The sequence below is a fragment of the Pelodiscus sinensis genome, chromosome 2 (genome assembly GCF_052426305.1).
Source record: "Pelodiscus sinensis isolate ZL-2025 chromosome 2, ASM5242630v1, whole genome shotgun sequence".
NCBI lineage: Eukaryota > Metazoa > Chordata > Testudines > Trionychidae > Pelodiscus > Pelodiscus sinensis.
The window spans coordinates 95428473-95443700 of record NC_143053.1 but is presented as its reverse complement, the minus strand read 5'-3'; positions in this window follow the sequence as shown (position 1 = coordinate 95443700).

Below are 15228 nucleotides of genomic sequence, written 5' to 3'. Positions count from 1 at the left end.
TGAAATCTCTACAAATTCAGTGCTACAATTGATGTGTCCCAGTCTATGTGTAGACTGCAGGCTTCTTTCGGTAGAAGCTTTTCCAGAAGAGATCTTACAAAAAAACGTATTCTGAAAGAGAGTGTCCACCCTGCCAAAGCGCATCGCATTGAAAAAGAGATGTGCTTTTTCAAAAGATAGCGTCCACACTGAATGGACACTCTCTCACATTTAAGCTGTGATTACTATGGATGGAATGGCCACCAGGGCTCCTGTGCTTTTTCCTCTATCCTCTTCTTTCGAAAGAACTTCCTCTTCCCCATCTGCACATGCCTTTTTCTGAAAGAGCTCTTTCGGAAAAAAGGCTTCTTCCTCCGAAATCCCCCTATTCTTTTAAATGTTTTTTCCAAAAGAACGCGATTGTAGTGTGGACTTAAGTGAAGTTTTTTTCGGAAAAACAGCCGTTTTTCTGAAAAAAAACTCTGCAGTGTAGACATACCCCCAATCACTGTGGGAAATCAGTGACAAGACTCCAGTTTTCACTAAATTGTTCAAATCACCAGAGTCTTCAGAGCACAAGGTACAACTCCGGGCCGGCAATATTAAGTCAGACTTAATAGTGAGTTTCCCTCAGGGTACATCTACACTAGCCCCCTAGATCAAGCTAGGGAGGCTAATCAGGGTGACCGAAATTGCAAATCAAGCCTGGGATTTAAATATCTCACGCTTGATTTGCATGTTCCCGTCCGGTCGCCATTTTAGAAATTGACTAGCCCAAAGTAACTGCCCGAGTCAACACGCGGCAGTGAAACGGGATTCCAATTTAAAGCCCTAACTCAAATTAGCTGGTATTCCTCCTACAATGAGATTTACCAGATAATTCGATTTAGGGGCTTTAAATCAGAATCCCATTTCACTGCCGCGTGTAGACGCGGGCAGTGACTTCAGGCTAGTCAATTTATAAAATGGCAACCGGCCGGGAATATGCAAATCAAGCGTGGGATATTTAAATCCCGGTCTTGATTTGCAATTTCGGTCGCTCTCATTAGCCTCCCTAGATCGATCCAGGGGGCTAGTGTAGACGTGCCCTCACATGTTGCTTACCTATCCAAGTTTTCTTTCAAAAAAGTCTATCAAGTATTTCTTGAAGGTTTCTAGATGTTTTTGTGATCACCTTCTTCTCCATACAATTAACCTTTTCAGGCTAATTGCTAGATAATGCCAGATAATATTAGATACTTCCCTTCAATTACAGACAAAGGTAAAATGACTGATTGTCCAACTAGCTGAACATTCACCTGGAGCATCTCTTCAGGGACCAGCCTATGCCTGCATTACTGCAATAACTGTTGTGTACAAGGCAGTTCTAGGCACAGTTGGAGATAACAAGTCATGCAGCCATTGCACCCATCATTGTCAGCAAGGTTAAAACTCATCCATCTAAAATGGTGTGGCAGGTTACAAATGGCTCAAAATGTTCAAGGTACACCACCTGCAATTTGTAATTGTTGAATTCACCACATTGCCTAGTAAAATTGCCTTTTCTCTGCTTTCCTGTTGGATTTCATGCTTCCTGAATGTCTTCTCTTCAATAGGAAAACTGTTTTTTATCTGTGCTTGACCTACCTCTCCTGGTTGCATGCCAACATCTCAGAATTCTTCCTTTGGCTATTCTTTGGTTCCCTGTACTAGTGAGCACTGAAGCTGTATAGCCAACCTGCTGCTCGCACATTGGCAACAATATAACTAGTTACTTCCCCTCATTGCTTTAGCCTCAGTAGCCCCAGACCTCTTTCTTTTGTTTTTATTTTAATTTGCCAGTTTCCTCTCTCTAGTTCATGCTGTCCCAGCAACAAAAGCAGCAGTCTGTCACCTTGTTCCATTATGTGAACTTTTTTCTCTTTTATTTTCTTACTCTTTCTTCTTCTGGCAGAAGCAGTAGTAGATACTCATGACAGAGAAATCTTCAGTCACCAAGGCTGTGTCCAGACTCCATGCCTCCGTCGACGGAGGCATGTAGATTAGCCAGCTCGGAAGAGGGAAATGAAGCCGCGATTAAAATAATCGCGGCTTCATTTAAATTTAAATGGCTGCCCCGATCTGCCGATCAGCTGTTTGTCGGCAGATCGGGAGAGTCTGGACGCGATGCCCCGACAAAGAAGCCTTTCTTCATCGACACAGGTAAGCCTCGTGAAACCAGGTTTACCTGTGTCGATGAAGAAAGGCTTCTTTGTCGGGGCATCGCGTCCAGACTCTCCCGATCTGCCGACAAACAGCTGATCGGCAGATCGGGGCAGCCATTTAAATTTAAATGAAGCCGCGATTATTTTAATCGCGGCTTCATTTCCCTCTTCCGAGCTGGCTAATCTACATGCCTCCGTCGACGGAGGCATGGAGTCTGGACACAGCCCAAGTGTGATTCTTGGGCCCAGCAAAGATGGAGATAGACAAATGCAGAGGCTTCTGTCTGCTGTGATGGTGGCTTTGGTTTCAAACTTCAAATTAACACACAAATGAGACTTTGCCCAGAGGTGGGCAGAAGTACTCAATCACATAAAGGGACAGTATGTAACACACACACACAATTCCAATGTCCCTACTAATAAGACCTGTGAGATTTTCTTATTATTCCTGATTAACTGAAATAACAGACACCCAGGGTACGTCTAGGCAGCAACATTATTTTGAAATAACTAGCATTACTTCAAAATAACTTAGTCCGCACCTACACAGCAGGCAGTTATTTTGAAATCATGTCAAAATACTGCCAAGCTGGAGGACTTCTTACTCTGACTCCTGTAGCCTTCATTGTATGAGGACTAAGGGCAGTCAGAGGAAGAGTGCTCTAGTTCAAAATAAGTGCTGTAAAGACTCTCGCTATTTCGAAATAAGTTACGCAATTGACGTAGCTCAATTTATATAGCTTATTTCGCATTAAGCTCTGCTATATAGACACTCCTCCAGGGACATTTTAGTTTGTCCCTGTAGTAGAAACACAAATTCATTCCATTTCCTAATTAAAAGTTACTTTTTTTTTACAAAGTCTTAAACAAGTTTAAATAATCATAACTCCAATGAAGGTCAAAGGAGCTATGCCATTTTACATCAGGATGGATCTTGATAGCAGTTTGAGAATAGTGCTGAAATATATTAATGTTTCTTAAAACTAAATACATACTAGGATACATAGAACATTTAAGTTTTTTAAATTAGTACCTGTATATATTCAGAAGCAAAGACTATTCTTAAAACTAGCTTTTTAAAGTCTGACAAATTCAGAATTGTATTTCTTATTAATGGGCTCTAAGCTACTCTTCAGATAGCTGTAAGCCTTCAGTGTTAACCAAGATACACTTGAAGAAAAAAATTGCTTGACCCCAGATAAAGGTTAGATCTGTGCTACAGGAATTCTAATTTTTAGTTTCATTAAAGAATTAAATTAGAGTAAAACTCTTATCTCTTCCACCTCCCCCCTCCTCCTTAACACAAAAAATGAATGTTAGCTTCACCCGGACTTGCTGCTCATCTTCAGTATTTTGCAACCTTTCTTCACAGCAAGGGCAAAGGTCTCTGCATTGATATTCTGAAGGGAATCTGCATGACATTGTTAGGAATGGGCAAGTGATCTGAAAGTCCCTACACAGCCAATATGATTCTGATTAAAGCTTGGCATTTGTTTTCTTGCTCTTTGGAGCAGACAGCATGCTGCCTGGAATTAGAAATATGAAAGGGAGAGGAATTTCCTACTGTGCAGAGAACACTTCTTCCTCCCTCTTTTCACAATGCAGTGAAATTGGCATTTTTTTTCTGAGATTCAGATCATTAAAATGAGGTCATCTTTGCTTTCCCCTTTAGAATGTGATGGTGTTATGTTTCTCACATATTATTCCCTAGAGTTGCTGAGAGAGACCTGAGATTGCACTCAACTTCCTAACTATTATTTCATCTGCAGCATTTCATGCTGGAAATACACACACACACACACACACACACACACACACTTGGAAAGTTTCATGCCGCAAATTAATAATAAATGCAAATAAAGTATCTTGAAGTGTTGCTCTTTTACAAGTACATACTGATAGATTTGTGTGAATACCAAGGAGATTTGTGGCCACAATCCTCCAGATATGTAAACATGCCCTTAACCTTACAAACTGGGAAGAAAGTCATTTTGGCATGATTTACTGTGCACAATAAAGCACTTTGCAGGACTGGGGCCTTCGACTGGTTTTCTAGTTTGACAAGTCACTGAGAAATGGAACTTCTCAAGACCCCACACAGCCTGACTCCTTTGAAGATGCACATTGCTCTTCACTTCCAATTTTCCTTGACCATCAGTACAGGCTGTAATACTGTGGATACTTTCATCAGGCTGAATTGTCCCCATAATTATGCAGTAGGGATCATTTATATTTTGCTGAGAAAATGCCAAAAGTTAACAGCTGTCTGAAAATCTTTATTTTTAAAGATTCCCCTCTCCCCTCCCAAAAATTCATTTTTTTCAAATGATTTTGATGGAAACTTTAAATGAAAGAAATTTAGCCTGTTAGTTGTTCTGTGATATGTGTTTTGGATCTACTTTTCTAGAAATGACTCAGACATTTGAAAGCATAAGGGCAAGTTCTGAGAGGCACAAGTGACAGTCACGTGCCTAACTTTCACCGAAAGTCAAGGGGACTTAGGCTCTAAATCACTTTTGTGCTTTTGAAAATTTCACCAAAGGCATCGGAGGAGTTTCTCCGTTTTGAGTTGTTCCATTCAGAAAACTTCTGATTGTGAAAATTAAAAAATGTTGTTAGTTTTAAAAATATCCTGTAGAAATTGTGGGAAAATAAACTGCTGTGTTTGATTTTGCTGACATTCTGCAAAATGTATTACTCAAGCAACACCAGTTAATTCTGTATTTCTCAACCAGCTCTAATATGCAGACATTCCTGGTTCCATCTTGGGGTATGTCTAGACTACATGCCTCTGGTGACAGAGCCATGAAGTTTAGACATACCCTTGCTGTGATTACCCTCCTGCCTATCTAGGTGCTCTTCTCTGACCCAGGATGGTGGCTTTGACTTTGTGCAAGCGGCTGTTTACAGGACTCAACTGTCAACCCCCTGCTTTTAATTTATCATCAGTTTATTTATTCAGACAATGAACCTTCATTATAATCACAAGAGAAGGTAGGAAGCTGCCTTGAGTGAAATCCCAGATCCATTGAAGACAGTGGCATAACTCTCATCTTCAAAGAACCCTTGATTTCAGCTCGTGATTCCATGTAATACACAGAAACACTCCCAGGGGCCAATCATAATAGGAGGCCCTAAACAATGATCCACTCTTGTCCTTGCTGAACCTCATCAAATTTCTTTTGGCCCAATCTTTCAATTTGTCTAGGTCACTCTGGACCCTATTCTTACTCTCCAGCATATCTACCTCTCCCCCCAGTTTAGTACCATCTGCAAACATGAGGAGGGTACAATCTCTGCAGTCTAGGTGTGCTATTTTGAAATAAGCTATTCTGGAATAACTATTCCATAATAGTTTATTTCAAAATAGCTGTGCGGTGTAGACATACCTCAAAGACAAATGATATCCTCAGATTAGACCATCAAACTCTCATGTCAACAGAAGTCACAGGAGAGTGCAAAATATGCCTAAATGACATAGCAGAAGTATCACTGAAAGTGTTTCTGTGGGAATTACTCTCGTAAATTTCTTGGAGCTTTTGAAAAGCCCATGGTATTTATTCCCCCGTATTTGTACAAGACCTCATCCATTTCAGAGATTAAAGTAACAATAGGGTAATAAGATACACTGGCTTATCTAAGAGAAGACTCTAAACCTAAGTGTTTTGACTTAAATCAACAAAAGCTACAACAATGCAAAATAAGGAATAAAATCTTAAATGGCAAAAGTGAGAGAATGAATAAGTGGATTTACCACTATGGCATATTCTAATGGCCAGGCATAGCAGCTCTCTCTCCATTTGGAACAGCCTACTGCTGGCTGTTGTGGTCAGCTGACAACCATCTCTTTCCATAACTTAGTCCCCCAACCAGGCCACATTTAAGTCTACACCTTTTTCAGGTTATTACAATTCCAAGTCTACATAAACAATATTCAAAGTTCATTCATTTTAGTCCCTTTTTCTGAGAGTTTCTAAGCCTACCTTCAGTGTAGACCACCCAATAGATCTCAACTCCTGTAAATGTAGTCCTTCTTAACTCCCCAATACTTTAGAGAACCCTGTCTCAGGCTCACCACAGCAAGAACCACTTGTTTCCCACTGTCTTCTTCCTATATTTTAATCTCAGTGTCATGGGTAGTAGGTGAAAGCCCAGCTGGGGAAGGCAAGCCCCAACCTTTCCCCTCCCATCTGAGGCCCCACTCCTGAGGCCAAGCCCTGCCCACCCACAGCCCAATGCTTCTTGGCCATGTGGAGAGCCAGGGCTGACATGCTGGGGCTGCAGCCCAGCCCTCCTTGGTGTCCAGGGGAAGCCAGCCTGCCGTGCCATAGCCCCAGCATTCCCTTGAGGCTGGAGAATGCTAGGTTGCCTGCTGTGGTCCTAGCATTCCCCAGTGGCAGCCTTAGGTGGTCGGGCATGTAGGCAGTTTTGGGAAGGCTGTGCCTTGCCTTGCCTACATGACTGACCATCCATGCTCAACTTTCTCCTGACCCTCTTTTATGCCTGATGCAGTAAGAATTGCCATTCACTAACTGTCCTCACCAAAAGTTTGCCTTGCCTTTAGCAGGCCTTTCTCACTCTCTTAACTTCCCAGATTTTCCTTGGGAATATTGGTGGGGCTCGGCCTAACGCCTGTATAATCCTTTCTATTCTGACTCCTAAAGGCTTAAAACAGTGGTATTTCAGAATAGGCCTAAGAAAAGAAACCTCTTTTTTCTGAGTTTCCTCTCTAGCTTTTCTTCCCCCGTCTGCCCCCTGCTCCTGCCTGTCTGAAGATCCAGCTTCTTTTCAAATGCAAGCAATCACCAGTCACACCACCAGGAACCCCCAAGTGGCCTGATTGAGCTCAGGTACCTGTTAAACTGTGGTTTACTAATGTGAGGTTTATTTCACCAATCACCATCACAGAATGGTAAGAGGCCTCAAGATCCACTCCCCTGCGCAATACAGTTAAACTGACGTAACCTGCAGTGTTACCAGCACTAGGCTAATGGGAGCCCTAATAATATGCCCAGAAGGAGAGCATGGGATCTGGAAAGGAAGTCTGGGAAACTAAGAAAGAGAGAGAAGCCTGCTAGAGGCAAGGAAAACTGTTGGTGAGGACGGTCAGTCAAAACAAAAGATTACAGGGGATGGCGATTCTTACTGCAGCAGGTTTTAGTAGGAAGCTGAGACTAAGATTTTCAGTTTTCACTTTCAATTTATGTTCTTAGATGGGTTTAGTTCAGATCTTCAAGGTTATTTGTTGTAAGTATTTTTGTGGTGGCATCCACTCATACCGTCTGTGGGCTTTTCAAAATACAGACGTTTCTAGATTACTGCCTGCTAGCAGATTTATGGTCACTGGAATAAATTAGTCCCCAGTGGAACTCCAATGACAGATCAAATTTGGTCCTTGAAGATGGTTCAAGATTCCTGAAGATCTGCCAGCTTTGGTAGGGAAGCAAAGCATACCCTCTTTGGAAGGAAATTATTGGGGAAATCCTTAATAAAGAGATAAAGACATTCTCCCCTAGCTTTCTATACTCTTGAAGTTGTTCCAGTTTATTTTAAAAAACTGAGTAATTAAATATTTATAGAGGCAGAGGAATGAAAATTACTTTATCATATATTATTATTATATTAATCATGCTGATTACTGGAATATTTTTATGAGGATGGTGCTATAGTTTCATTGTAAATAAATATGAAGTAAAATATATGTTTTTAAAGGCTAACTATATTCTTGTTTCTGTCCTTTAAACTAAAAAGCCAGTAAAATCAAAATTACTAATGAACATACTATGATTACTATGGTTCACTGAAGTTTAAACAGCTCTCTGTTAATTTCATTGTTGAGATTTGCTTATGCATTGATAGCATGATGTGGCCCTGTGACATCCAGTGTTGCAAGCATATGGAAATAATGCTATTGTGACGCTATATTAATCAATTAAAGCCTGTAGTGCATATTGTAGTCACCATATAAGCAAATGAGCATTTACGGGATACTAGAGCAATATAGTATAAATCCGTCATTACCAATTGAATGGGGAATATGCCCAGGGAGAACAACAAGCTGAAATATATTTTCCACAAGAATTATCCTTAATGAAGCTTCTCACTTGGGAAACAGATATATTGAAATAAACTGAGTAAATTGAGCGTGCAATAGCCTTTTTGGCTTATGTGAAATCGATCAGTTTCATCACTCATATGTGACAAATCATCATTGCCATTTAAAGAAAAAGGAATTTAAACACATTTTGAAAATGTGTCTCCCTATATATACAATACATCCTGCACATTGTGTACAAATGAAATGTATCTTATGGGATTATCAAAGGCTAAATTGCAGCTGCCTGTCTTGTCATGACATGAGAAAATCCTTGAAAACAAACTGCCATGGTCTTGCTGAAATTAAAGATACATGCATCCACATACTGAGATGCACGAGCAGGTCCCATTCATTTTCTTTCTTCACTGCTATTGATTTCATTTCAAATGCTGGTAGGCTTCTCCTTCACACTCTTGTTTGATTTTCTATGCTTGTGCCATATACTAAGATGCGTAGGTATCTATTTAGTGACACTAGTTACATGTTCATGACTTGTTTATACATTTTACAATAAGGATTTTTTACTTCAGCATGAACGATGGGAAGAATCTGAATTGTCCTCAGGGTTTCCTGACAGCAACAACAATACTGACTCCCCTACTTAGCTGTAACAACAACTCGACTGAGATTATGCAAGATAGAGTAAACAAATATGTGTGCAGACGGTGACTGCTAATTTATAAACTGAAGTGGGTAAGAGTAATATCTTTTGTTGGACCAACTTCTGTTGCTGAGAGACAGGTTTTTGAGATTAACTACAGCTCTTCTTCAGGATTGAGAAATGTACTCAGAGTGGAACTGCAAAAATACAACATAGAACAGATTGCTTAGCAAAAGTACCATAGTTAGCTCATATTTTGAGGGACCACGCAAGGTGAAGTGCTGTGTTAGCACCTCTCCAGTTGTAGAGAGAGAGGGGGAGAAAAAGCAGGGCGGAGAGAGGGAAGGAGAAGCAGACACTCAATATCTAACCTTTCAATGCTCACCTTCAAAGGATTTTTTCCTACTCGTATACTAAAGTGACATGCGCGTAAAGCAAGGGCATGTGAAAAGAGGTTCATACTGATTGCACACAGCATTGACTATGAGAGCCATATACTCCCACTACGTCCAATCAAAAAAGTGTTGATATGGTTCAGAGGGTGCACTCCACAAATTCTTGGAACACAAGAACTACGTTGTCCTACGTTGGTTATAACAACCTTGCGACCCACTGCACTGATGGAGGGCCACTCATGTGCCTCACTCTCTAGCCTCAGTTGCTCATCGCTGTGCTAAATAATCTGTTACATCTTGTATTTAGCTGTGACACTCTAGGCATATCTACTCTACCTAATTAAGTTCACCTAATTTATGTCAGCATGCAGCCATTGCAGTAATTACATCACTTGTGCCTGTCTACATTTTGCTCTTTGTGTCAGAGGAGCACGTTCTCACTGGAACTGATTGTACGGATTAAGCTGTCAGTGTGGAGCATTGCGAGACAGCTTCTGAAAGCCAACAGCAGTGGATGTAAGCAATGCACTGATGCTGTGTTGACATAACTACATCAGTACTTACCCTAGGTATCTCTCAGTGGTTGAATTATTAAGTTGGTATAGAAGTGTAGTTACTAATGCAGGAGCAAAATTTTTAATATAGACATTTAGCCTTCATCTATACTCGGGAATTATTTCAAAATAAATTCCCTTATTTTGAAATAACAAGCACCCAAACTACCAAGCTCATTATTTCGAAATAATGGGCTGGTTATTTCAAAATAACAACTCTTGCTAATGCCAATAATGCTAATTTCAAAACAGTTATTTTGAAATAGCAGCAGTGTGGATGTTCTGGTGCTATTATTCAAATTAATTATTCTCCAATATTCCCTAGAACTCTAAATCGAAGTGCTGTGTCCACATTAATGGACGCTCCCGCAGACTAATTTCAAGACTTCCCTGTAGTGTAGACATGCTATTTTGAAATTATTATTTCAGGGGGGGGAAGGGGCGGCATTGAAATAAGTTATTTCAAAATAATTTCTTAGTATAGGCATGCCCTTACAGAGTTGGGTTGATGTAGACTGCTTTGTGTTGACTCTGTAGTGCCATTTCCCAGACCCAAAGAAGAGGTATTTGTGCCAATAAAAGATATTACCTCACCTACCCTGTCTATTTAATATCCCGGGTTTAACATAGCTACAAATCTGTACACAATTTTATGGACTGGCATTTGTTCTGCTTCCTGGAAAAGCCTCCAAGAGTAGACACGCACACAAACAGCATTACTGAAAGAAATTTCAGGTTTCTCCAAAGAAAGGAAGAAAACATTTGCAGTACATACTTATCTGTCTCTATCAGGGTAACCGGAATTTATTTTCAGCCTTAACCTCAGAAGAAGGGAGGAAGGGAAAGAAGGAAAAACTCAATTCAGTTTCATCCTTAATTAACTAAATGTAATGTAATGTAGTCAACATATACACATCTTCTAATAGTTGAGGCCTAGTCCTCAATTAATGAAATTTGGTTTGTTCCACTGGAAAAAACACAGTCTGGTTTACACAAGCAGAAGATTTGTCCCTCTTTTTACCATAACACACAAGAGATCAGATTTGAGGTATAAATAGGTATACCTCCACTGATTTCAATATAGCTATATTGATACATATCAGCTGAATTTCTGACAATTCTTTTATTCATTTTTAGTACTGATTAATTTATTTTCTATAAATGTTGATAGTCTTTAAAATAACAGACAAATATGATTAATTTCTGAGAGGAACAGACATACAGTACTGTTACACCAGTGTCACATCCAGTTACTTAATGACGTATCAGTCTAGCATCTTTAGTGAAATTTTACATAAGAACTAGAGTACTGTTTACATTTTAAAAATCTGTTCCTCACAAGTGCTTGTGATTTTAATCTGATTGATGAGGAGAGTTAAATAGAGTAGTATCAGTAGGTTGAAGAGTAGAGGACAAATTCTTCTCTTCGTTACACCTTTAAATCCAGGCTAACTCTCCCCACAAAATCACCAGTTCATGAGCATAACAGCGGGCAGAATTTGTCCCTAGATATTGAGATGCTCATGTTACAATATACAAGTAATACTTTGGGCAATCCTCTTCTCAGTTACAGTGATATAGCTTAGAGCCAAATTTTGCCTTTGGCATCTGTAGAAGAACAATTCAGTGCAACAAAATTATACAGTATCCATAAAAGTATTCTCGATTCACTATCAACAAAAAAGGTGATGTGTGCTCCTCTCCCGTAGCATCTCTAATTTTCCTCTAGATCTTGACCTGTACCACATTAGTTTCTCACTAATTACCTGGTAGCTCACATTCTTCAGCTTTAACTCAATTTTTCAGAATTAACCCAGCTCCAAAGGAAAGTCATTTTTCCATATCTTTCTTCTCATCTCACTGAAACCTTCCTTAAATGAAGTTTTTGATGGATAAAAGGCTGATCTTCCTTCCAGTTTCAGTGATTCTTTTCTGCAAGAAAACTAAATTGAAGAGTAATTTTCGACAAGAAACAAAATCATACCCCATGCCTGGACACATTTTAATTTCAACAGCATTGACACTGAGAAGAAAATACAAAACAGCTGAAGTTAATTTTTTCATTGAATGAAAAGATATTAGCTTTTGACAAATGACTCATTTAACACTTATTAATTCAACTTGTTTTATGCAAGTGCTGCCTTTCACCCCAATTTAGGAAAACATCCCTTTTCAGGAATGGCACATAAGCACATTCTTAGCTTTAAGCAGATGATTAAATCCAATTAGAGTCAATGGGACTTAAGTACATGCCAAAGAACTTTCTTAAATAGGAACAGACTTAAGTACATGCTTAAATTCTTTGCCTATTATATTGCAATTCCCTGCTCTGAGCAATATTGCCCCTTCATTGATTATATACATTCTTTTAGTTTAGAGAGAGACTGGCAAGCAAATTGCTAGATCAAATCACTGTTTTAGGCAGGGAATAGGATAGAGATATTTTAGTGAAAGCACTATAACGAAAGTGGATTAAATAGACATTAACAAGTATTAGCCCCTGTGGGTTGATATTAGACAACAAAACTAAGTTTCTGTAAATCCAATCCTGTGGCTGGATCATTTGTTTAGACTAAGGCAGAGCTCAATTCTCCACTAAACAGTTATGGTTTCAGTTTTGAAATAAGGCTGGTGAATGTTAAAGTTCAATTATGCAAAACAATATTTCAAATGAGGTAGGCAGCTTACTTTTCTTCTCTTATTATAAGTTACAGAGTAATATCGCATGCTAGGAATACACTGAGCAGATTATTAAACTGGCTCTAGGCACTGATGGCTGGAAAACTAATTTTACTGAGGCTTCTGATATTTCACATTCATTTAAAAAGAGCAATAGAACAAATAAACACTCCACCAGATGTTCAGTGTCAAAGCAACTGAGTTCTGTTTCAGCTGAGCCTAGCAATTCTTACAAGGCATCATGGGAGATGGCATCTCTTGCAGGGCCGCAGATGAAATCAGGTGTTGAGCACAGAGGGAGCACAATGTACTTTAAACAGTTTTATCCACCTCAGCAAAAACTTTGTTTCATGAAGACTAAGAAAATAATTCTTCCTTGAAAATGAAGATGAAGATAACTTTACAAGATAAATGCTTGTTTTCCTCTAAACATGAAGCCTTCATTTTGTTTGTTTGTTTGTTTGTTTGTTTGCAGTGCAGGCTTTGCAGAATTTGCTAACTGAATTACAACCCAATTTGCTGCGTCTTTGATATAATAATTATAAAGATGCACTTGGAGGGTGCAGAAATCTGCAGGGGAAAGTAAACATGACTGGGGTTTAATTGACAAACAATATTTAGTATTCAGAAGGAAAAACAACTTTACATATAGTTCTACCCTGAGCTGACCGCTGGTAGACATATCATCAAGCTGATTACAAGCTAGTACTAGTAGTTCAAATACCTCACCAAAGTCATCACAAGTCATCTTTGTCATGCTGTAAGCTTATGTTTTCATGAGATCATCTCAATAGGCAACAAACAATTTGGCAACAAAGGATACCACACTTCTCCAGCTTCTGTCTCGTGTAAAAAATACACACACCATTATGTTTATATATGGGATGGTTGGCATACAATCCAGGGAGCAATCAAGGTACAGATCAGAAGTCTTTTTTGGGCAGGTGGGGGATATTTACATACCCTGCCCAGCTATTTACCCCATTTAAGATCTACAAACCTACAAACATTTATTCATGTCAGTAACTTCATCTGCTTGCGTAACGCTGTGAAAGTAGTTATTTTCAATGTAATTGATGTTGATTTTAAAGCAGGTATTCACACAAGGAAATGACTCACCAGTGCAAATATTTTCAGGATCAGCCTTCCCCTCCCCCCCCCCCCCCCCCCCCCAAAAAAAAGGTATTGGTAGTTGTGTCCAAAGAGGCAGCCATGCTCTAAATAAATAAAAGCCATTCTGTTATTGGGCAATATAAGAGCAAAAGCTATAAACACCAACACATTGTTTCCAACCCTTTCCCCCCATTTCTTCTGACACTGCTTCACAGCTACCTTGATGGAGAGTTTTCAATTTGTTCTCATTTTCTTGCACTATTTGGAATAAATGTCAATATTTATAGAATCCTCAAATGCACTCTGGGTCTCTGTCCCATGGCTGAGGTGAGGACCTCATCCAGGGTCGGGTGGAGGTGTCCGCCTCACCCTTGTCACACTTGCATTTGCCCCTTTTCTCCCCCAGTCAGTGCCCCCAATTTCACTTGCCCAAGAATAATTACTCCTATCCTCTAGCCCCCAGGTCCTAACCTATAGTGCACCCTTATTAACAGAGCAGCTCAGTTCCATATTTCCAATATGACCCGATGGTCAAAGTCTATACCTCGCCCTTATTAGCGTAGCAGCACTAGTCCATAGTCCTAATACAACCCCATAGTCAAAGTCTGTTTTAAGGGGTAATAAATAGGGGAAAGTTTTACATCCCCCAGCAGGGGGCTCCAGGCCCTCGTACTCCACTGGACACCAGACCAAGGCCCTGTTAATGGCTCACTCTAGCCACTGAGTCGGTGGGGAAATTTCTGCTGTAACATACTGACTCTCAGACAGCAACTCAATCACCCTGTGACAGTCACCACCCTTGGGTTGCTTCCTACTTCCAATGTCTCTGGGCACTGGTGCATCTCCATCTCCCCTCCTTCCTCTGGGATCTGGTTATGCCCACTTGCTTCTGAATCCTGTGTGGTCTCTAGATGCATTTGGTCTCTGACCTATGCGGTAGCGTCTCGGCGTTTGGCCATCGCTGGGGCTTGCAGGGAGCAGGCCAAGCACATCCTCTCCCTCAGGTTGCCACCTCCAGCTAAGCAGAGCTGCTCTCTTTTAGAGAAGTGCAGCCTGAACACTTTAGGGTAAAGGAGGGGGGACTCCTCCACTCTCAAGACAGAGTTAACCCCCTCCTGTTCAGTGCGGGAAGAGTACACCCCATCACAAGCTCCTTAATTCCCAAAGTCCTTGTTTTGTGTGATATAGCAATAAAAACAAATTCTTAATTTGATGGTGCTAACATTAGAGCACAATAGCTAGAACAACTTCACTTTGCAGTTGTTCTGGTACTACTTTTATGGCTTCTCTTTACTACAGTTTTGACTGTACTTACTTTCCATATTAACCGGATGAATGTAACAAAAGATAGTTTGGTCCCAAACACTACAGGAAGCTAAATGCTACAGGGTCTGGACTGGCACCGAATTACCTAGGTCAGCGAGAGCAGTAGTTCGTGAGGTTGGTACTATATCAATAGTAATATGATAATACAATAACTCTATAAGGCCTCAAGCACAGCTAGTAAAATAAATCAAAGGACTTTGAAAATCTTGCTCTTAGTGTTTGTACAGGTGGTTTCTGCTTCCAAGGGCAAACAAAATATGCTGATGTCACTTTAACAGAAAAAGGGAGAAGAAAAAGAATA